The sequence below is a fragment of the Electrona antarctica genome (assembly GCF_951216825.1).
Source record: "Electrona antarctica genome assembly, chromosome: 23".
Classification (NCBI taxonomy): Eukaryota; Metazoa; Chordata; class Actinopteri; order Myctophiformes; family Myctophidae; genus Electrona; species Electrona antarctica.
This window is the reverse complement of record NC_136804.1, coordinates 23,316,995-23,341,293: the sequence shown is the minus strand read 5'-3', so window position 1 is coordinate 23,341,293 and position 24,299 is coordinate 23,316,995.

Below are 24,299 nucleotides of genomic sequence, written 5' to 3'. Positions count from 1 at the left end.
GCTGAGGCACCCGAAATGGCCTCCCCTTTAGTCCACAAGATTAGAGCTAGGTGATATCCGTGTTGCACTATTTCGACCTCTATGCTGAAAATAAAATCCAGCCAAGATCATGAGAAAATGTAATGGTGGCACCGTGGCACGGTTTGAGGGGATATACTCAATGCTGCAATCTTTAAGAATGGTAAGTCAGCCATTAAATAAAAAAATGTCATTACACAAGCACACACACACGCACGCACGCACGCATGCATGGCTGCATGCACGCATGCATGCGTGTACAGTGCACACACACGCACGCACGCACGCATAAACGCGCACACACCACACAGTGGCTGCAACATATGCAAATTCCGGGATCCGTGACTGCATTCTGTCAGCGATTCAGAAGGGGGAGGTTAAAGGCGGGTAACGGCAGGTTATACTGTGTAAACGTGCAAACATGCATTGAGAGGCAATATTTGGTCCTGTGCCATTATGGGTGTAACTATTATTGTAATGAGGATAATACAGGTGATGAATGGTAACAATCACAGAGAGTATAGCCTTATCATCGTGGTCCCCCTACTAATGTTCACATAAAGAGCTGTCCTTCATGACTGCCTTCAGCCCCCGCCCCCTGAAAACAAACAGCACAAGCTCTCGGGTAGATAATTCAATACCTTTCTCTCATTACGGTATGAGTAGGATGCTATTCAGATTGACACACTGCTAATATCCTCGCCCGTTTGCTTTTATGTCCCCCTCTCTCCAACACCCAAGAGACTATGATTTAAGAGCATTTATCCAGTGCTCGCTGTGCTTTTTTGTTGTTTTTTTAATGAATCGGTGATCTGTGGCTCAGATGTGCTTCAGTTGGCCGGACACTCTCGAGGAAATGGACGCCAGTGTTGTTTTTGACTAAAATGTATTTTGGCAGGCCTTGACGCCATCGTAATGGCTGATTTATTTGTTTCCTTTTTTTTTTTTTTTTTTTTAGCATGCAACCAAGCATAACATGGCTTGTCTTTTAGTTCTACTGGATCTCTCAATATATTTAGTCTTAGTTTTGGTCATCTTAGTTTAGATTTTATTTCATTATTATTCAGTTTTCCTTGGTGAAAAAAGGTAGTCGACAAACCTACTGAGAATTTTCAGTCTATTAGACGTCTAAAATACGTCTAAATGACCGTCTAAAAATGACGTTTTTTTGTTTTGTTGTCTAGGCTTAGATTAGAAGTTGAAACGATATCATTTCAACAGCTATACTGTATATAGACAGTCTATACTGTATATAGACGTTTAAAAAACAGCTAATCAACATCTAATCTAAGCCTAGAGCGCTAAAAACGTTCACTTTTAGACCAGTTATAGCCCGGTTTTAGAGGGACGTCTAATAGCTGACTATTGCTCAGGGGTAAATGTTTAATCAACATTAACGGGTGCCTCACCTAACCTGATCTAACATTCATTGAGGGCTTTGCTAAGTGGCTGTCTGTGCTGCGGCTTGGCTTAAACATGACCCACAGTGACCCATATCACTGAACCCCTCTCTAGGATCACAGTGGTATGAATAACAGGGCTGGTCATCTATTTTTAACATGCACGTAGAAGCCCCACTAATGGTGGCAGCAGCTTGTGGAATCATTCCCCACCTCTTCGTATAGAGGGGAAAATCCATATAACATGCATAATTCACTCCGCCTTTTCTGTCTCCAGGAATAGATTCATCATCACAAAAACGTGAATAAATGGCAAAGTGTGAATGCGCGAGTAAAGACGATGCCTCATACAGTTATACATCTCCATTGCTCACCAGAGGCGGCGCACACATGTTGAAAGTGAAAATGAAGAATGCCTAGTTTAAAAAAAACAAGAGGCATATACTACAAGATGAATGAATTTCATTGCGGCGTGAAGTCACGAATGCAATATTATTTGCGCAGCGCTGTACAAACGAGATGCGCAAGCATGTTCTCTTTTTCCCTGAAATCCCTGCAGGGCCAATCAGAAACCAAACTGTAATCAATGGCCTTGTTCTAGTAATTACTGTTTACGTTAACTCATTATTCTCAGAGCTTTGATTAAGTAATCACCCTCATGTGAAGGATGCGTGTGGCCTTAATTGGCGGTTGCCAGGACACACACACATGTCCCACTCCTGTTGTGATGAGTGCTGTAAAGGACTAGAGGTCAGGAGGATGTGATGAGCACTGCCCGAGGTGGCTATTCTTAGTCTAGTCTTTTGAGTGTTTCGCCGTCCATCTGTTAATTGTCCAGCAGGTCAACACATAACAAAGGACGAAGGGGAGTCCTTTGTTCGACTGAGCTAATAGCAGATTGCTCACATATGGTAGTTGACTGATTCAGATGGCAGATGTGAATGGTCTGCATCTTGACATTTAGCATAACATGAAGGGAAATGGTCTTAGCACACACACACACACACGCACGCACGCACGCACGCGCGCGCAAGCATGCATCAAATAGAGAATTTACTGTGTGCATGCACATGTACGGATGCACATTCAAAATGCCATTTTTACCTTTTCTTGTTTATATTTAACCCTAATCTCCTCAACCCTAGCCCTTGCCCTGAAATCTTATCCTAACCCTTACCCCAACCTGAAGCTTTTACTAATAACTTTAAAACAACTTTCTTATCCATGAAAATTAGCCATTCCCCTCAAGGGGACCAGAAAAACACCCCTCATTCATTGTTGTGGATAGCTTAGATCCATAGAGCATTTACTCACTTTGATCTGGTGCTTCAAGTTATGCTACCTATGCTTTTTGTTTCAATCACAAACACATACAGTAGCACAATCCAAGCTTGTTTTTTTTTATGCAGAGATAATACTACATCTTTCCACACACTCCTCTAACAGCATTAGTCAATACTCAATATCATCATATACCAAAATAAACAGTCATCATGTATACACGTTAAGGTTTGAAGGGATTCACTTGTCTCAATTACATCCACTCTGATTGAGCCACAACTCAACACAAAATCACTACATGGCGCTCAGTGCACATTAGAAGCACAGTACGTCATTCCCTGTGTGACAGACAGCCAATCCCACTTCTCTCCAAGAGCTCCATTCATTAAAAGGTTCCATAGGTCTCTCCCCTAGAAAAGACTGCATGCCGTTCACATTGGCGTTTACGACTCCTCACATGAAACACTACTGTACCACATGTGTTGTGTGTGCTAGGGACTATTACTGTATGACATTCAGCGTACCGTACTTCAATCAGAGAAAAGAAGCGAGAGAAAAAGCTATCCAGAGACATATTTTCCGCTAAATTTTGACTCGCTCACTCCCTCTCTACGCCAGCTTTGTTTTGCCACAGGAGGATGTAATATCATCAATGTTTATGACACAATTGGAAAGGGCTATAAATGTCCTTCTTCAAGTCAGGAGGAGCCAATTTGGATGTCAGTTGACAGGGTCTCATAAGCAGTAAAGGCACAGGATATTCAAATTCAAAGCTATAGCCTACATTATACAATTGTACAATCAGTAGTGGGATGCATCAGGTACTTCTAGACCACTGGGCTAAAGCATGGTCTAGCTAGCAATTCTTGCTATATAGTCATTGAACTATAGTCATTGAACTAAACATGCAATAACATCTGACAGCGCCAGAAGGCTTCTGTTGTTGGATTGTGTATGAGACCATGACTGGTGTGCAGTAATTCTCAAAGACATAGTTCTCTGCCTTCCTAACTTTACACAGACACACACATGAAGGTGTCATATGTGTTAATTTCCAGTTCAAATCTGCGGCAGAGCCTAGAAGCTATGTGGAATGAACTGAACCGGAACAGAGAACGCGCATGCACAGAGCCTATTGCTACCGAGCTCTGTTTGTGTACCATGCTGTATCTCCATTGTAAATTAGGCTTAATCTGACAGTTTCCTGTCAGATTATAGTGATGGAGTGCATTCAGTAGAATAGGAATAGCTTGCCACTTTGATGGTTGTTTTGAACACTCAAAAAGGAGCTCAGCAGACACATGGATTATGCAGCAGCAGCACCAAGCAGTTTCGGCCATGCTCCTAAAATTATCCTAAAGCACATGGGACTAGCACAGTGGGGACCTCAGGTAATGATTCGGCCCCTAACCTCTGCATTCTGTGAAGTGCATTCGCACCGGATAAACAAAGTTGCTGAAATGAGATTTTGCAATTCATACAGTGAAGCCGCAGTGCAGGGCCAGAACAATACAGGCATCAGATCCGTGAGGAAACTTCATAATTGATTAAAGGGCTGAACTGTGTTTCCAACGGCAATTTGAGAAAGTGAAAACAACAATCTAGAATAAAATTTGCACAGAATTAGTATGGCCATGCCATGCAGGGCCTTCTCTGAATTAAGGTAATTTGTGTTTTGTTTTTACGGACATGGCAGATGCATATGGGATTACAATCTCCAGTAATTGCTCTGCAATTATTACATGCACATAGTTTTGTTTGTTAGTTTATTTCAGGCAAAGCTGATTTCACTGTGTGGTTATAGATGGATAGATTTCTTTATTTCTATTCTGTGGCATGCAGCCCACATGGACTTACAGGACACAAAATATAAATCTTTGCAAATGATGATGATTGTTTCTCAAACTGCACTTCAAACATACAGAACATTATGTATTTCTTTTCCCCAAACCTTACACACAAAATCGGCCCAAAAGAAAATACCTTTCCTGGCTAAAACACAATTGAAGTCTTTCATAATCATCCAACCAAAAATCACAAATAGATGACATTTTACAAAATAATAAATATCATAATTGATCATCATTCATATTTTTTAATGAATCATGTGAAATTGCCATATGAAGCGCAAGTGGCTAATGCTCTTCAAATCAGGAAGTGTCAAATTGTAAAAATCTTAAAACTTGCATCCGCCCCGCCTAATTTCAACAACTTTCTGTTGAGAATGCATTTCATGATCACAAAGATCATTGTGACTGCATCCAAACGACGTGTTCTCCGTCACACGAACCGCACCGTTCCGAAGAGGGCAACATGGCGACAGTAGCCACCTCAGAAGAAGATGAGCTCCTCTTTGTGGAACCCCTCCACTGGCTCCTTTCAACAAGACGCTCTGAATGAGGTCATGGCACTGCGACCTTAGGGCATTATTACCCAGTAATCATGTGTTTCTCTCTGCACAGCTACATTTATTATTTCCCCCTGACAGCCTAATGTTAGAAGAAAGCAATTTTACTTGATGGATGATCATAAGGTTGAGGAGAGCCTATATCAGCCTCACTCGCTGCCTGTGCATTATGCACACAGCAGAATCAGAATCCCACAAGATGCCCATGTCGCTAGGCTCCCTATGCAGTACAGAACCTGCCGTCTCACATATACTATGTGCTCTGCTACGTTGTTGTTATTCCCGGCGCTGTAAGGACTTCTCAAGCCTGTCAAAATGTGCATGCAGACCTATTCATTTCCATGGTGTTTACTTGTCGTCTTAAATCACGCTGGCTGTCGGTTCGATACACGGCTCCTTACACAGCTCTGGCAGTATGAAAAATTGGTGGATGTGTTTTTGAGCGGCCATGCAGGCGAGGCGAGCAAAGGGCCTTCTGATTCATATAGGCTCCCGGCTGGGCTGCAGGAACCAATCTGTGCGGTTGCCATGGCCCACGCCACGCCCCCATTGGGAGACGGCAGGAATAACGCGCCAAAGAGGGAATCCTCCGTCTTGTCACGTTAAGTGCGATCAATGCTGCTTTCTCACCAACTGAATGCAATTGGATACCACACACACACACACACACACACATACATACATACATACATACATACATACATACATACACACACACACACACACACACACACACACACACACTGAGCTCTACATTTCAGTCAATAACTGACTGCAGGCTGAAGACATCTGCAGAAGAAGCAGCAAAATACTATAATATATTGAGGTTGACACATTGCAGGAATTCTCTTTGCAGGAGGAGAGGAGAATAACAATACTACTAAGTAATAATACAATAATGCGATGCTTCGTATTTTGTGACAAAATACAATTTGCATGCTGTAAATGTTAAAGAAACCTTTCACTGCCGACGGAAGACCGCGAGCATGTATGAAATGCAACCGCTTACTGGTCATAATGGAATAATAAAACGAAACCAATTTAAACCAAAGGCAGCAATGTGTAAACTGCATGTCAAACACAACGCCGCTCGGTGTGTCTTAATTGACAAATCATGGCGATTTTTTTTTATGTGTGCACACGTGAGAGACGGCGATTCATTTTCACCGAGGCGTGACCATGCAGGGCTATGAGGCCCCACCACACACACACACACACACACACACACACACACACACACACACACACACACACACACACACACACACACACACACACACACACAGGGCTATGAGGCCCCACCACACACACACTCTGGTGGACACATCTCAATGCATGGCTATGAGGCCCCACCACACACACACTCTGGTGGACACATCTCAATGCATGGCTATATGAGGCCCCACCACACACACACTCTGGTGGACACACACACACACACAGGGCTATGAGGCCCCACCACACACACACTCTGGTGGACACATCTCAATGCATGGCTATGAGGCCCCACCACACACACACTCTGGTGGACACATCTCAATGCATGGCTATATGAGGCCCCACCACACACACACTCTGGTGGACACATCTCAATGCATGGCTAGTCGCCAGCCCCACCACACACACACTCTGGTAGACACATCTCAATGCATGGCTAGTCGCCAAGCTGCAGACCGCTTGAATCTGTAAAAGCTGCAGTAACTAAGTACATGTACCCGTACTATACTTAGTTACTATAGTTACTTTGTACATTTTGATTATTATTATTACAACAAACGTATTGCGGAGCCCTGGAGTGGCCATGGGGAGAAAAAAATGTATCTTGTTCAAACTAAATGTTCAAAATAAGATAATAACTCGTTTTAACATGATTTAACATGATTATCTTGTTAAGCCATTGTTCTTGCATCAATAATAATAAAGTTTGCAAACTTGTTTGAAATGTCCAAACCTGCCTAGCAATGTCACTGGAGGCAGGTTTCTAAACTGCCCACAGCCCTCCATCTTATAAAGAACATCAGTCCTTTAATGCAACTTTAAAGACTGTACAGATGGAACCAAAATGGTGACCCTCTTCAAAGTTACATTAACAATGGTATTTTACTGTGTATGTCCAGTCCTTGACCCTCACAATGATTGTATTAGTAATAGTATGAATTGCTTCGTAGATGGTGTGTAATAGGCAGACCTATACTCCCTCATGCATATTTGACACTCCCCAGTGCCGGCAGTGAGCCCTGGTGTGGGCTCTCTGTCACAGTTAATGGATGATGCTTTCAGCTTTCTTTGTGTTGGTGTTGCATATGCATTAGGTTAGGTACCAGGTAGCCTGAGCTAACGCTAGACATTTCTAGCCTAGATGGGACTCATGGGAGGGCCGCGGCTCAGATTTGCGCACACCCTGGATTGGTTCACCGATCGGTCCGTCAGCCCCGGTCTCTCCTCCCCCCCAGTGCAGCACTGTTATTGTGTCGACCAGAAGCAGAAACCACTGGTTGCTGGAGTATACCATTCTAACGGACTGTCAAAGTTTAGGCCAGTGCAGCCCCTGCGTAAATCCAGGCTTTCATTTTTCGCGCAGACGAAATGAAAGCCTGGGTATCGAGGCTAGGTACCAGGCAACACACTGGTATAAAGCCTGGGTATCGAGGCTAGGTACCAGGCAACACACTGGTATACTGTACATGTACGGTGTGTGATGAGTGGATTCCACTGGTCTGCGTTTCAACCGGTGCCTCAATCTGTCCGAGCCTGGGTAACAGCTGTCGGGTCACCGGTAAGCTAATTGGTATAAAGCTTACAGTACTTCCACCAATCTCTCTCTCTCATTCAGTACCTGGAACTATACTTGCTGCAATTAATCTCTGCCAGGGGCTGGCGGCCACCGAACCCGACAGCAGGTGAACCGCAAGGACGCACTCAAGGGGGTGCATACATTGGTTAGACATACTAACAGTCCCGCAGGCATTATTCCGACAACACCGTCGCTCCCGAACATGTGTGGCAGGTTAAACCTAACCCGTGGCAGGTTAAAACTAACCCGTGACTTCCTGTGAGGTTAAGGTTTAGGCCGGGTTTGGGTGTTGGGTAGGGTGTCGGACTAATGCCTGTCGGACTGTTAGTACGTCGGACCAAACACATGCACCCGCACTCAAGTACATAGATGTGCAATCGGCAATCGCAAAGCCGCAAAAGCCACATGTACTTCTGTGGCACGCACGCACGCACGCACGTCGCACGCACGCACGCGCGCGCACACACACATACGCATACTGTAAACGCTTTCAATTTTGCTTGCTATATATATTTTGTCCTCACTGTCTCAAGGGATGAATCTACAGTGCAATATCATCACCTAATCAGCGTTTGAACTGACAACATAATATGTACTGTACATCCGAGCATGTTTGTCAATCAGCAATCATGTCTCAGTCAATGGCATCATACCAGTAGCAGTTCATGTTCCAATGGAATTCACAAACACATCATTCCAATCCCCCCTTCTGTGAATTCTAAGAATGCTGTATGGAATATTGTCTCAGTGGTTTCATCTTCAGGGTATTTCTATAACGTGTAGGTGAATGCAACTACAACGGATATAGTGCAGCAGCATAGTAATGTCTGTGCAGTACTGTACCAGGTGTGACAATTCCTTACCACTATAAATATATGGTCTTATTGTGTAGTCTCTTGACATGTCAGACAATTAAGTTGCTGGATTTTGATAGAGAATGTTCTAATGGGCAGGATTGCATTCGTAATTGGACCAAACATGCATGCAAATACATTATGCGGAATATGCGCACACTAAAACACACCTGCATGTAGGCAAGCACACACACAAAATCTGTAATATCCAACGCCTAGTGATCTATAGGCAGGAACATTAATTGCATAAGCAACAGATAAAATGGACAGCGCTGTTGGTTAAAATTACATTATGGAGTTCATTATGTGGTTAATAAAAAAATGCATGGCAAATAACCAGCAGCCTTGTATGTGTGTATGTGTGATGAATTACTGTAAGAATTATACATTTATGATGAACATATCTTGCATAGCCTAGTTAATACCTACAGTGCCAGGCTTTGATGAATCCCCTGTGCCTTTCAGGAAATGTATTTGTGTCTGTGTTTGGCGTGTTCCGCGTAGATGACAGCAGTAATCTACCTATGAAATCCATAAGACAGATTGGAATTCATAAAGTGGATCCAAGCGTATGACACATCATATATCACCGCAAATGCAACAGTTCTCAGATAAATGTTGAGTGCATGTAAATTTGAAATCTGTAGACAGCCAGTGCCATTATGTTGCGTGTAGCGTTGCATAACAGCAAGATTTAAAGACCGGATGGGATTATTGCATGCTTATTGCCAGTCACAGTAAAGATATCACTTTATACCTATTCACCTTTCAGGTTTTTGATGTTAACATAAGTCTACATATCTTTCTCCCCTGTGGTTGCATGTTGATACTTAACGTCGAATGTCTTTTAAATCCTGACAGTTTTCTGTTTCTATATCAGTGGTGCTCAATATTTCATGTCAAGGACCCCAAAAATTATATGTAATTGGCCACCGACCCCCATCTGAAAATATGTTATTTCAGGAACCCCTCGGAAGCAAAGATTTGAGTTAAAAACGTTCGCTTTGAAAGAATATATTCAAAGATTTGTGCCGCATTTTCACGATTTTTTAAAAATAGCAGAGTAGCGCGGCACTCGGTGCAGCGCTATGAGCTTGTAGATCTGCTATTTTTCAATAGCTAAAGTATAACATAACACTAAAAGGGGTTCCCGCCCAGAATGGGTCAAGAGTAGCTGTTACGTCGGTGTCCACTCTGATCATTTAGCACGTTCTGTATCTGTGTGCGATGTTGCACCAGGGATGGTTTTCTCATAGATATGTATGGATGGATCCAGCAACATGAATGTTAACTTTTCTCAAAAATGCAATCATGCTTTGCGGCAATCAGACGCTGTATATTCATTATTAGTGTCAATTTGTGCAAGTCAATTGGAAAGGAATATGATCACGTGACTACATACAGTAGAGTAGATAATGTGTACCAATTTGAGTGCGGTTTGGACAAAATCTGTAGTGGCACAAAAGTGTGATTTGCAGACATTCGCCTCGTGGTGGTGCTATAACAAACGCTGATCGGTCCAACGGTGTCTGAGATTAGGTGTTTACAGACGGATGGACAGACAGACAGACAGACAGACAGACAGACAGACACTGGTGCATGCACGGACGGACGGACGGACTCACCGGAGTGAATCCCCTATATGGCCTATGCTGCACCGTCGCCTTCGGTCATCCGTCCTGGCAGGGATGAAAAAGTGAAACCAAATTTAGGCACTTCCATTACATCATTTAAGTTTGGCCGACCATCTCATTGACGGCTAAACTACTGCAGAGCCGCAATCCAACTCTATTACAGAATGATTATTAGTGAAATCAAATCCCTCAAAAACAAGCTACAGTCAGCTCAGAATAGACTGATCAGGGTCATATTAGGGGTGGGGCCCAGAACCCATCCCAGAACCAGTTCAACTGGCTCCCAGTAGGATCAAGGGTTACCATGGTCAGATTAACCATGGTGAATAAGATCAAATATGGTGAGGTCCCCATATTTTTAAAGACATGTTTTACTCGGGCAACCGAGGTACACAACCGTTTCACCAGAGCCAGTGTAGCAGAGGTGAGCCATCCTGCTTTTAAAAGTAAAGTGGGCAAAGGATCATGCATGACTTACATGGGCGCCGCACACAGTGAAACGACCTCACAACCAGTGTCACACTGACAACCAATCTGAGGTCCTTTAAACAGCAGATAAAGGCATGTCTATTAGAAAGATAGAGTCATATTAGTCTAGGATAGATAAGGGAGCACTTGTTTTTTGTATGTACTGTGTATGTTACTGTCATATGTTTTGTATTGTAATGTATTTTTAACTGTTAAATTATCTGTTAAATGTGAGAGGACCTCAATGGAAATTAGTCCATGGGTTTTCTTGTGAAATCCTCAAAATGCTGTATAGCCATGTGTGGTTTTTAATGCTTTTAAAATAAATGTAATCAAAATCACTCTCACGCCATCTAAATCAGGAAGGGGGGGAGCTTATGACATAATTTCAAGGTTAGCGCTAGCCCAGGATCTGGACTATTGAGACTTCATCAATACTTAAATTATACAGTCCACAAGCCCACGAACACCTGTAACCCTAGACATACATAATGCATGTACCGGTATATGCGACAATCAAAGAAAATGATAGTGGCTATTAGGTGACTCCAGCCGCCTCTGATGCAAATGAATGCTGGTCCGAGTTCAGCTCCTATATGTGTGCCTTAAATGGAAGCCATGCGCCTCTGAGACCATTATCCCCGAACATGCATTAATGCGTGTTTTCCCGTTTTCCCCACCGTCGTATTTTCCAGACAAGCCCCTAACGGGCTATATGTCTCATGTTAAAATGCTAATTTTCAGTTGCAGCACCTTGCAGAATTCAAAGCTCTTTACCAAACATTGCATGGTTCTTACAAACATCTCTTAACAAGCCCGCGGTTTGTGCTATTACCAAACCGAATGAGGAGGAGGGGGGCGTGGGGGGGGGGGGGGGTGTAGCTAGCTAGCACACCTGCTTTTGAACTGTAGGCAGGCGGCAGCCTGAGCTTTAAAAAAAGAAACCGGGGGGAGAGAGACAGAGTCGATAGATAAGGAATAAGCCCTGCGTCTGCAGCACGACAGCGTTAAGTACATTATGTCAAACTGTTCAACAGCAAAGAGATTTGCTGTGATGATACCAGGTTGTATTTATGGCATCCCGCCGCATGCACAAAGAAGCATTAGCCATTACTGAGTAGCTCTTGCCATTTACGTTATAGATGACTAATCGCAATGTATTTGTGGGAAAGAGACCCTTTTAAATAACATAAGAGAAACCCAACAGCTGCGCTGTTTGTGAAACAAGCTTCTAAATGATCAGAAACCCTTTACTTAAGTAAAAGCGCTAAAACTTTCTCCTTTCCTGCCTTGATCTCCTTACCATCTCTTCTTCCCTTTCTTGTATTTTCTTGGAAAAATAATTCGATGGGAACTATGCACAAAGACTAATTTCACCCACTTTTTGTTTCCACCAGGCCGAAGGCATGGGGAGAGAGTATGTTTTGCACTCCATCCGTCCGTCCGTCCGTCTGTGAACAGCTAATCTCCGGCACCGTTAACCCAGTCGATGCCAAATTTTGCACACACACTCCCTGGATGCCAACGATGAACCTCTGCCCCAAAATGTCCAGAACGGCCTGTTATAGGGCCTCCAGGAAGCCGACTTTTGAAAAACAAATTTTTTGATATTACTCCTCCAGATTCTGTCCAAAAATCCCGCAAATCGTTACACACTATCTCTATAGTCATGTGTTCAAGATGGATCTGTCCGATATTTCATATTCCATTCTAATTGGCTAACATTGGCTTTCAAAGTTTGCAGGATTGGCCCTTTTGAAAAAAAAAGCCTCAAATCATGAACGCAGCGTGCAATTTACGTGAAATCTTTCACAGACTTTCCTACTACGCTGAGGAATATATCCCACCCTGGCCTGTTATAGTGCAGTGCCACCAACAGGTGGATTTTTTAACACATTTTTGGAACAAAAAAAGACAAATTGCCTCAATCATCCAATTGCCATCAATGGTGTAAGAACAAATGGTACCCTTTTCACATTGGCCTATTATAGCACCACCAGGAGGCCACAACCTGACCTGGCCTGGTGGAGACCTGTGCCCAGAGGGCACAGGTCTCCACCAGGCCTTGTAAAACTGTGATGTGACAATAAAGTTCTGATTCTGAACATGGAAAGAGTGGGGAGCATTCCAAGATCCTGCTTTTTTAATGACAACGGCAGCTTTGAAGAGCAACAATAGAAATGAAGGTCATTTCATCAAGAAGGGCAAATACCAATCGAGATTTCGATTAGGAGGGATTTGGGGAAAAGCTGGAGGGTGTAACATGACGAGATTATGTGATGTTTCACATAGTTAGACAACACATCGTCCAAATGATTTCCCCCATGGTGAGAAATGCTTAATGATCTTCATCTTTGTCGCTAGTGCTCTAATTCATTCATTATGCTAATGGCAAAGTTGTAAAGGCTGAATCTGATCAGACATTGCATAGAAGTTAATTCCAGCATCTCCTAATTATGTAGGAATTCATGAGGATTTATGAGCGCTTTTGCAAATAATCCTGCAAAAGATGTTGAGGATTAATTGTGAAAATGCAGTGGTGACTGTCTGAAGCTACTAAATAGTCATGAGTTGGAATTTTGTCCATAGCAAATAAACAGCACATATTGATTTGGATGTAGGTAGCTACAGTACTGTAAGTAGATGGCATCCACTGAGCATGACCCCAAACAGGAACAGGATTGTGTATGGCTCAGTGTGGTATGTGTTTTAAAAAAAAGGAGTATAAGTAAAGTATCGTTACTGCAATCATGTAGAAATACTGTGGAATAAGTGGAAGTCCGTAATTCAAAATTTACTTGAGTAAAAATACAATGGCAGCAAGTTTTTCAAATGTATTTCTAATAATCAAAATCTACAAAAATCTAAAGTTTTCAAATAGGGCAATAGGCCTAAACGTAGTGGAGTAAAAGTACAATATTTGGATATGAGATAGTATAGTGGAGTAGAAGTAAAAGTTTTGGAAATTGGAATTACTCAAGTAAAGCACAAATACCTCAAAATTACTTGAGTAAATGTACATATAGTTACTTTCCACCACTGGTTACGTGTGACAGTGAAAACGTCCACGGGGAATGTAAAGAACGGTGTGTGTGTGTGTGTTCTGCTCCCCCGGGGGGCTGTAGCCTCACCCAGGACACTGTCATTATTATCCACACTCTATCACCTTAATCTCCTCCCATAAATTACCCCCGGCGCCTGGGGAGAGAGAGGGGGAACTTTTATTTAATAAAGCTACCGGGCCAGTCCCAACAGACTGTCATCACTGATTTAGCCCCGCTCAGCCGTGTGTACTGTGTGTGTGTGTGTGTGTGTGTGTGTGTGCGGCTGTGCGCCATAAAATCCAGAATTATGTGTACTCTGTGTATGCTTATGGTAATGAGCATCAGTCATTGGCTGCTTGACAGCTGACAGACAAGACAGGCGGGGGGAGATATAGTCAGCCTGAACCGAGCTGTGTCCACATCGACAGTGTAAGCAGCTTTAGGCGTCGTGTTTTTGTTGCTGCACGGAACTCTTTGTTCACCGCTCTGATTCTGGAATTATTAGCCGCATAACCGCAGTGGTGGAAAAAGTACTCCCATTCTTAAGTAAAAGCAATAGTGCAATGTAGGTGTACTGTTATAGGGCTGCGCGATATGGACAGAATTTCATATCTCTGTATTTATGCCAAATATTGCGATATCGATACGATATATGATATTACCATTAAAATGTCATATTCTATATTTTAATTTTTAACACAAAGTATGCCAAGAACGCATGTTAGACAGCCTACATACGGATCCGACCTGTATGCACGCTTATTAGTCCTTTTTCTGCTCAAAATGAGACAAAATCCGGTGTTTTGGAGGTTATAATTCCATATCTAACATCGTGCGGACCAAAACAACTCTATAGTGAAGCCACACTGTTTGTGGTGGGGGCTGCACTTCCTGGTTGCCCAGGATCTCTTCTTCTACTTTGGAAACAAGCTTGTGTCGCAATGTGTCGCATCGTGACGCATTGTGAGCTTGAAGATCTTTCCACCACTGGCGTTTTTGTTGCGAGAACTCTTTGTTTACTGCTCTGATTCTGGAATGATTCGCCGCATGATGTCAATTAAAGTTTGAAACTCTTATCCAAGCTTTCTTTTTCATTTTATGCTGGTTCATCGACTGCCTTCGAGGTGCTTATTATTAAATTAAAGCCCTTTGACCTGCCCTATGCTGCACAGGAAATTACAATTTAAACTTTTCTGTTTAGAGAGGAGGAGAGGAGAGGAGGGGATAGGGGGGCTAATAAACATGATGGGAATGGATTTGGAATATATTAGTCTGCGTTAAAAATAAAAGAGCTGCCTTATCTTACAAAAAAATGACCACCCAGCCTGATGCTACCTCATTCAAATCATAAAACAGTGCGCGCAGGGAGCACTTGAATGTTGCGAAACTACACTATGGCTCCCCAGACCATGCTCATAAAAGCTTTATGACAGAATCTGGTCGCTTCTCCTCTTCTCTCTCTCTCTCTCCTGACAATGAGCCCCAGCTAACGTTATGTGTGGAGGACTCTCTGAGGATTGGAAACCCCTATCCTATATGCTGAGGGTACTGCTGTATAACACCGCTCCACAGTGCTAGCTGGGGTATACGTTTGGGACGAACGAAGGGCCACCGGTTGCACTGGGAGATCTTAATGAGGCCTCGACTTGCTGACTCACCATCATAACTGCCTGTTGTTCCTTAGGCCTTTCTCCAGTGCTAGTGCTGAGGAAGGAGGATAATAATAAAATACTCAAACTTGACACTGAGCATATTACTGTGTGTTACTGTCTATGAGCAAAATCTTTGCACATCTATAGAGCGTCGCCGTCGCGTCCCCTTTAATGACAACGAGCAGCTTGGAAGAGACATTTCCAATTCATTTTTCCCATAGAAATTCAGAAAGTCTTTATTTAAAGACCCGTAAGCCTCGGACAAAGCCAACTCGCATGGTGACAAATGAAATCATGTCAATAAACGAAACATTTTGGGCCGAACAAATAATTAGAAGAAAAACAACAAAAAAGGGTTGTACCCTGCCCTTTTTTTCTTCTTTCTAATTATTTGTTCGTAATTATTTGTTGTCATGAGTTGTCACCATCCGAGTTGGCTTTGTCCGAGGCTTACGGGTCTATGGGAAAAATGAATGGGAAATTCTCTTCCGGGCCGCTCGTCGGGGGACTGCGACGCTCCATAGGTCGACAGATTCCAACTAATGAAGAAGATATTCCCGCACACCGTCTTTCGGTACGCAGACCTTCATCAGATGTGTTGCTGTTCCCAGTGTATATATATATATTTTTTTTTAATTGCAATTGAGTGCAAGACAGTGAGCGGAATTCCTTCCTTCTTCTGTGTGCTGTTATTGCACAGTATCAGACTCTGGTCTGTCTCTTGCCAAATGCCTCACATATTTCAACGAACACCGGCATCAATCAGTGTGGAATGTATGAATAATCGTTAACATTGAACTAGAGCATTATGTTAAGCATTTTAAAGCTATGCTTAAATATTTCAGTGCAATTTGTGGATTGATTGTCTCTGCATCTAGTACCATCATTCATTGTTTCACAGAGAACTACAAACGGGAGGGATGTGCACCCTCGAGGGATGAGTAAGATAATACATGCGCATCCCAGGTTTTCATAATCGCAGTGTATTCTAATTGATCCCTAGGTAGTTACTCTTTGTGTGAATGTTTGGAGGTGGCATGAAGCCATTTATATCATGTTTCTCGGTGTCATCGCAGCTTCGTCTTCATACAGTACATGATCTCCCTGTAAAACTGCTCCATTGGATGGTCCCCAAAGAGGCCTGTTGCAGCCTCCTTACTTCAAAAACACGTTCACATGGTCTAGGTCTTAAAGGTTTCATGACATTAATTTATTCTATGACCTCAATTACACCCAAAAAACCTGAACATTGAACATTCAGTGGATTTTCTGTGGGAGTTTTCTTTTGGGTTTGGAAGCCTTTTGAGCTGCAATGAAAATAGGCAAAACAGTGGAAAACGTTGACATCTGCTGGCAAATCCCATTGACATATATGGGATTTGCAGGCTGTGACATCACAAACAGCACGTTTGTTTATGGTTATGTCTGAGTCAGAGTGACGTGGCTGTGGTCCTGCCTATACTGTATATGGGCGTATCGGGTTTGTTTATGGTTATGTATATGAGTGCAGATAGAGATTTGCTCACATGATACCAGGTTGTGTTCATGATATCCCGCCGCATGCATAAAGAAGCCATTACTGAGTATAGCTCTCGCCATTCACGTTATGACTAATCGCAACAAAAGGATGGGGGGAGGAGGGGGGTGGGGCTTCGCAAAGCATCCCAAGATCCTGCTTGTATTGTTTGTTTCTTTTTAAATGACAACGGCAGCTTTGAAGAGCAGCAACAGAAATGAAGGTCATTTCCCCGAGAATCACAGCAGCACATATACGAGCTGATGACCCGTTGTCGCTGTGGACGTCATCGCCTCCATGGATACAACATCGAAACCTGATTAGGGGGACTTGTTTGCCCCGCGGGTTAGAGAGCTCTGCTTATTAGACTACAATACATTTACAATAATATTCACATTCTCTCACTTTCTTACCTGCAAGTCTAGCCTGACCTTACATAATGCCCCTTGCAGCTAATCACGCTAATTAGGGACAACATCAAGGGATTTTCTGTAGCAGGTTTTGCAAGGTGTGTGTTGTTGTTTTTTTTGCAAACCCAACTGTCTTTTCTCAGTTCAGTTCAGGTGGAGTCCATGTCTGCTATCATTCTTGACTTAGTCCCAATGGAGGCTGTCAATTAGACTTAACGATGCGGAGGATTCAGACACTATCCATCACAAGTCATCGTAAGCGTTCTCCGTATGTTCATGGTAATGAGTCGGTAAACATCAAGTGCCAATCAATACAGCATTTGTCGTCAAATGGGTTTCCCCACATTTTGCCACTGCCAGTTGTAGAGTTATGTTTTATTCATGACTTTAAACTAAAGTATATTATTCTTTCGACAATGAAAAATCCAATCATACTATTAAGCTGAGAGCAAATGCAAATGGTAACGTTTTAGTGTAAATAAATAAATAAATGGAGTTCATTAACTTTTGAATGTAACGATGTTATGGTAATGAGACGAATCAGTGCACTTGGACTTTTCACCTGCACAGTAAATTCCTCAGTGTTAATTTATTCATTTGTACACCTTATATATTAAAATTCAGGATATTTCCAGACTGCCGCTGCTTAAATCTACCCTGGTCCGACTCCTAACAACACTTTGAACCTAACGGGAGAATCTTTTAGATGCCTATATTGGAGTCAGTGATGGCGAGGTTAAATATACTATCTTGTATTGGCGCTGCCTCTTTTTGTGTTGAGAAAAGACATTATTGGACACCAGCCAGACTGTCAGCCCCTCTCCGAACAGAATGAACAACTGCATAATGTTACTACTGCATTTTAATTAGTTATCACTTCTTTAGCTATAAGCAAATTGGCACAATGAGCTCCAAATCCTCCATGCTAAGCTCTCCTACAGTTGGCGCTGGCTTGCTAGGGCAACTGAGGCAAAGCTGCTGTGGTGGATTATTAATAACTCACATCAGAGTCTTTAAGAAATAATCGAGGTAAAGAGTGGACTGAAACAATGTCACTTGTGGTCTGTACCAGCCCAGGGAGGTGCACGTATGCAAGCCTCCTTAGCTGTAGAAATGAGTCTCTCTTATACACAATGAAGAAGCACTAATACATTGGAGGTGTGGTCAGTGGTCAGTGGACATGGTCAAACATGGTCTTATGTAGGAATAGGTCATCTGACAGACAACCAACAGGTGGTCTGTGATGACTCATGTTAATTCAGTGACAGTTAGTCATCTTCAAAATACCATTACATTGCTCCGAAGGAAGCCACTTATAGATGTATCTGTGGTGATGGTTTGTCATTCAATTCCTCTCCGGCTTAACATACTGTAATCTATTATGATATACAGCAGGGAAGGCTTCCACCTAATATCAAAAGTCACTAATTATAAATGTTTGTGAAATGGACAGTTTGTTTTAAGAGTTACAGTAGCAGCACATCCTTCCACTAACATGAAAGATGAAAATTTGTCGACTGACAAAATCTGCAAAACTCTGAAGGTTTTGTTGATAAAATGTCAGTATCATGGTCAGTGTCATGTCAGTTTCATGGTCAGTATCATGTAAGTATCATGTTCCGTATCACGGTCATTATCATATCAGTATAATTTCTGTATCAGTATTTGGCCAATATCATGGTCGGTATCTGGTCATGCTCAGTAATCTAAGTATCATGTCGTATCATGTCCGTATCATGGTCAGTATCATGTCAGTATCGTGGTCAGGAGAAGAACCTTGCTCTCAATGTCAACAAGAACAAGGAAATTATCATGGGCTACAGGAGGCCGGGGAGAGAGCACGCCCCTAGCTTCATTGATTGTGTTGCAGTGGAAAGGGTCAGTGACTTCAAATTCCTTGGTGTAGACATTGCTGAGGACGTCAAGTGGGACACATACACCATGTATTTGGTGTGTATGTTGTTCTACAACAACACCATCTAGTCGGACGGACGGACGGACGGACAGTGGCAAAAATGAACTAGGAGGGTTAGTGTTTTACTCTGCATGCAGGCCCTCAGTGAAACTCCTCATGGTGAAAAGAAGTGTGTATTGAATAGGCTTATAGACGTTTGTCTACACTCTACAGTACACCCTCCCACATGAACAACTGAATGGGTTTAGTGACAGGGTGGGGAAAAGTTGGAATCGGGGGGGAAAGATTAAAAAAGGTTTACATTTCAGTCACAGGGATCTTTCTCAATATCAAACGGCTACCATGTACTGTAGGCTTTATACAATATTATTTTTTACACTGTGTGAAACCAATCTATTTATTCAACGTACGTTGTCCTCTTGGAAGGGACAGTCTTTTCAATACACGCATGCTATTGAAAACTATCCTTTTCCTCTGCTAAGCCTGTATTCAACAGAAGCCTTTTGACTACTTCAGAGCTTAGAATTTACACGGGGATGAAAAGATTTGAGCTCAGAGTTCAGGGCAGTGCTGCTTGGAGATATTGGTGAAAGGGGTTAGCCTGGGACCAAGGGGGTGATGAGACTTTAATAAAAGATTTGGTATGGATCACAAAGGTTCGCTCCACAGAAGCTCCTCGGAATCCCTCACAATGCAATCACATTTAATTATTTTTCACCCCGTTGATCTGACACTAATCGTGATTGTGCTGGCTGACACTTTAGACATGAATCTTGTTTTTCTCCTTCTATTCTTTTCTTTAATCTTGCTTTATCTGGGAAGCCATGCGAAAGCAATATTGAGGAGGGAGAATTGAATCTACCTCCAGACTGATGGGTTATAACTCAAGAGTACCAATTCACCATAGTGTCTGGATGCAACCCTCCTGTTGTGAAAGTGCTTTACAATTTAGGCATTTAGCGGACGTGAGGCACTTACAGTAAGCAAGAACAACACATGGTAATACATCAAATGTACAGTATAGAAATAGTCATCTAGGATCATAAGAAAACCAAGAACCTATCATCCGTCTAACAGTAGAATATCTGTACATCGAAACTATAAACACTATAGAATGCTATATAATATAGCTTTAAACGTGTCGTGAGCTTGTAGATCTGCTATCTTTGCTGATTTAGAGGATTTTTGAATACATTTTAAATTGTTGGAAATGTTTAAAAATAAATGAAGAATAGGGACACCAGTTTGAGAGTGGTTTAAAGCTGGCACAATAATCCTATGAATTGAATTTAAGACTCTTTTGCAGGAGACATATTCAGTTAATTGAATTCTCCATTTACAAGATGTTGCACAGCAGAGGATATTATGACTGAGGGAAATCTGGCACAGAAATAAAATGGTGCATGCATGTACATATATGGCACTTTACAATGTACATCACATTCACTCATTCACACACAGACAGCAGAGAAAACCATGCAAGACACCAACCTGCTCATTGGGAACAGATCGGGATTAAGGGCCCTATATCTTGCACCACCCCTTACCCCTTATCCCTAAACTTATTTGCCTTTTTATTTTTTTACTATTTTAAAACATTTTAAAATAGTTCAACTAGCTGATCTACATCAACACATTGTGAGCTTGTAGATTTGCTATTTGAGTAGTTTAAGAATAAGGGGTTTAGCCCTGTGGGCTCCATTTTCGTCACCGCTAAACCCCTTATCCCTAAACTTCTTTGCCTTTTTTTTTACTATTTTGAAAAAACATTTTTGAATAGTTCAACTAGCCAATCTACATTGACACATTGTGAGCCTGTAGACTGGCTATTTTACTATTCAAAAATGTTTTGCAAAATAGTAAAAAAAGGCAAAGAAGTTTAGGGATAAGGGGTTTAGCGGTGACGAAAATGGAGCCCATAATGTCTTTTTCAAGGACGCATCTTGTACAGTAGACTCTAAACCTTGGGGAGCCAGGGATCCTTTCGATTCCCAAGTGGCCGCTCTACCCCTTGTACCACTGCTGTAGCCTCGTTAATAAACCAGACCGAAGTCTGGCTTATTAGCCAGGCTACCACTGCTGCCCCCTCGAAATGCATGTTAGGGGTTAGCAGAGGTGGCCATCTTTCTCATTGCTGATGGAATGCTAATCTGAAGCAGATGTGGCCCCAGACTTTTGTCTTATATTGGAGCATCGAGTTTAGGAGAGTTGCTAGGCTCCTCCTAATGCCTATGATGCCATTGCAGGATTAGGACAGCTCACTTGTACTTGTACGTCTTTAAGTTCTTTCATTTCCTTCCGCTGGGAAGATTTAAAATAAAGACTGTTGTTCATCAGCATTAGTGTCACTTAGCAGCTTATGTCACAACTTCATGAATGAGGCAAACTTAAATTTGCATTCAACTTTCACATACAAAAAAAATAGAATAAAAATAAATAAATATATTTTTATGATTTACAGTAGATGATGTTCAAGTGATAAAGATCACCTCATGTCCCCTCTGAATCGTAAATACCCTCGGGCAGATCGGGAGGCGCTTCTCCAGATTAACACCAAGGCACTGCTATATGGAATTCATTCACAGGTTTTTGTATGTGTGTGAGAGTTTCGTTTTATCTCAGCCTTGCAGAATAGTGAAGAGGCCCATTCACTTCTGCACTTCACTGATAACTTGTGCATTTGGCTGCGTATTGTGTCGAGGCAAGTGGTTTCCTGAAAGCACGCAGCAATGCTATTTCTCACTCTCGCCGAACTTTAAAAGACACGTATGTTAGACTGCACAGCGAGGCTTGATTGATTTGGTTAAAAACCAACAACCTGCATGTTTCCTGTCGATGTTTGGGCAGGTTTAGAGAAATCTTCCACTTTGCTGCTAAGCAGGCCGCGGCCCGCGAGTGAATCATGCATTACATATTCATTGTGGTTAAGTTTGAAATGATCATTTTGAATAGTCAGCAGTTTACATTTCTCTCAGACTCAGTTTAATAAATAGGCCTACATGGGCATGTTCTGTGGTTGAAATGGATTTATAATGAGTTAGTCGAGCATGGGAATGAAAAAGTTCCACTGTCAGCTGGATGACAGTCACATTCACACAGTTCTCAATACTGGTGGAAAAATCTCTCTCCCTCTAAAAGAATGATACTTTGTTGTAAGACAAATAACCTTCTGTTTAAGTGTGATTACACACTATATTCTTGCCATAACTAAGCTTCTAGATCTGTTATCTATGCCAGACATATGTTAGCATGGGTTTCTAGACTAAGGTTCATCTCGTACTGGCGTCATATACGGCACTCTTGACAGAGGGTAATGTATACCATGCGTATTGCATAACCGAAGAGGCATGCGTCCGTACTAGTGTGGTTAATTGCAAGTAATGTTCCGTTGGAAATCATTGCTCTTGTCATACAACATGGTTATTCAACAAAACATAAATGGACTCTGCACTCTCTCTGTCGGCGAGACCACCGGCGCTGGCAGTTTACGACGAGGCTCTTTCATGTAGATATGACAACATCCTTAAAACATTACTGTCTTTCACAGACACCCACTGACTGCAGGTTGAGGTGCAAATATGCATATAGGCCTGGGCTCGGAGGCAGGTTTGGTCATGCGCAGTGTAGGCGGGTGTAGGCTGTAGGTAGGGTGTACTGAAAGGAGTGCCGATGAAGAACAGAGCTATTCTCATTTTTGTACTTATATGTTTATTTCAATTTTTTTGTATTTTTTGTTCCAATAAGTGTCACTGTCATGCGGACGGAGGGTGGGGGGGTGGGGGGGAGGTAGGAGGTCGTCCTCTAGGGAAAAACAAAAGAAAAATGTACCCCCTAATTTCTATTTTCTCCCTGTATATTGGCGAGATATTGTATGTTGTGACCAACTGTTGCTGGTATGAACAATAAAAAACCATAAAAGAATAAAAAAATAAAAACATTACTGTCTTTGGAGGAACGAGTGACATTTTTGATTTCACCCTAAAATGAAAGGGGGAGTGCTCTCTTATAGTGATAACATTCACAACCAAGAAACTAGTCCCCCTCCCACCCGGGCTTGATCTTCACACTGCAGACATTTTTCCGGAGTGATTTCAAGGGATAATGGCACTCACAAATCATCTGCTGGGCAGTGGAGCTTGCGGAATTGATGTGCCTTCATTTCAAAACAATGGAGGTGCCTTATGATGTCATAACTTAGGAGGCTGACAGGTTGGGGCAGGTGGGTGCACTTGGGGTTCCGAGGAAGGGCATTGGAGCTACAGCAGGAAGGAACGGCTATCAATCAATCAATCCCTGTGTCGGGGGAGATGATGGGCAGCCACATGACATGTTCGATCACACTGTTTATACTGGACAAATTGACAGCCTTTCCTATAGGACTTGTAATGTGTGTCTGTCTCTGCTGTTGGCGCCGGTCCACCCTCGCCAAAAATGCCAAAAAGATAAGACCATCTCATCACGCATGCCCTTGTCACTGTACAAAGTGTCTCTTTTCATTTTGAAGCTAATCTTACTATGGCCAGGAACCTAAAAACAGAAAGATTGAATGCATGTCGCAGCTAATTTAGTCGTATGAGTCTGGAGCGGACACCCATTCTATTTACAGACAGGCAGATATTGGCGTGGATTAGAGAGTTGCTTGGGTTTATGTGAGAGCGATTGAGTAATGAATTATTCATGTTGGCTAATGGAAGAAGGCCATGTAAATCTCCGGAGTTTTTGAGTGGGATTCACTCGCAATTTAGCAGGTTGGGCACCAGCACTACTGACAGTCTGATTTAAACACATTGATTAAATTAAACTGAAAAGTATATTTGTCAAATGTAAAAATCATAGCGGCATTCATCAGCCGCATTGACTCCTCTAATGAATTCTCTTGCTGCTCATTGACATTTTTCATCATGGG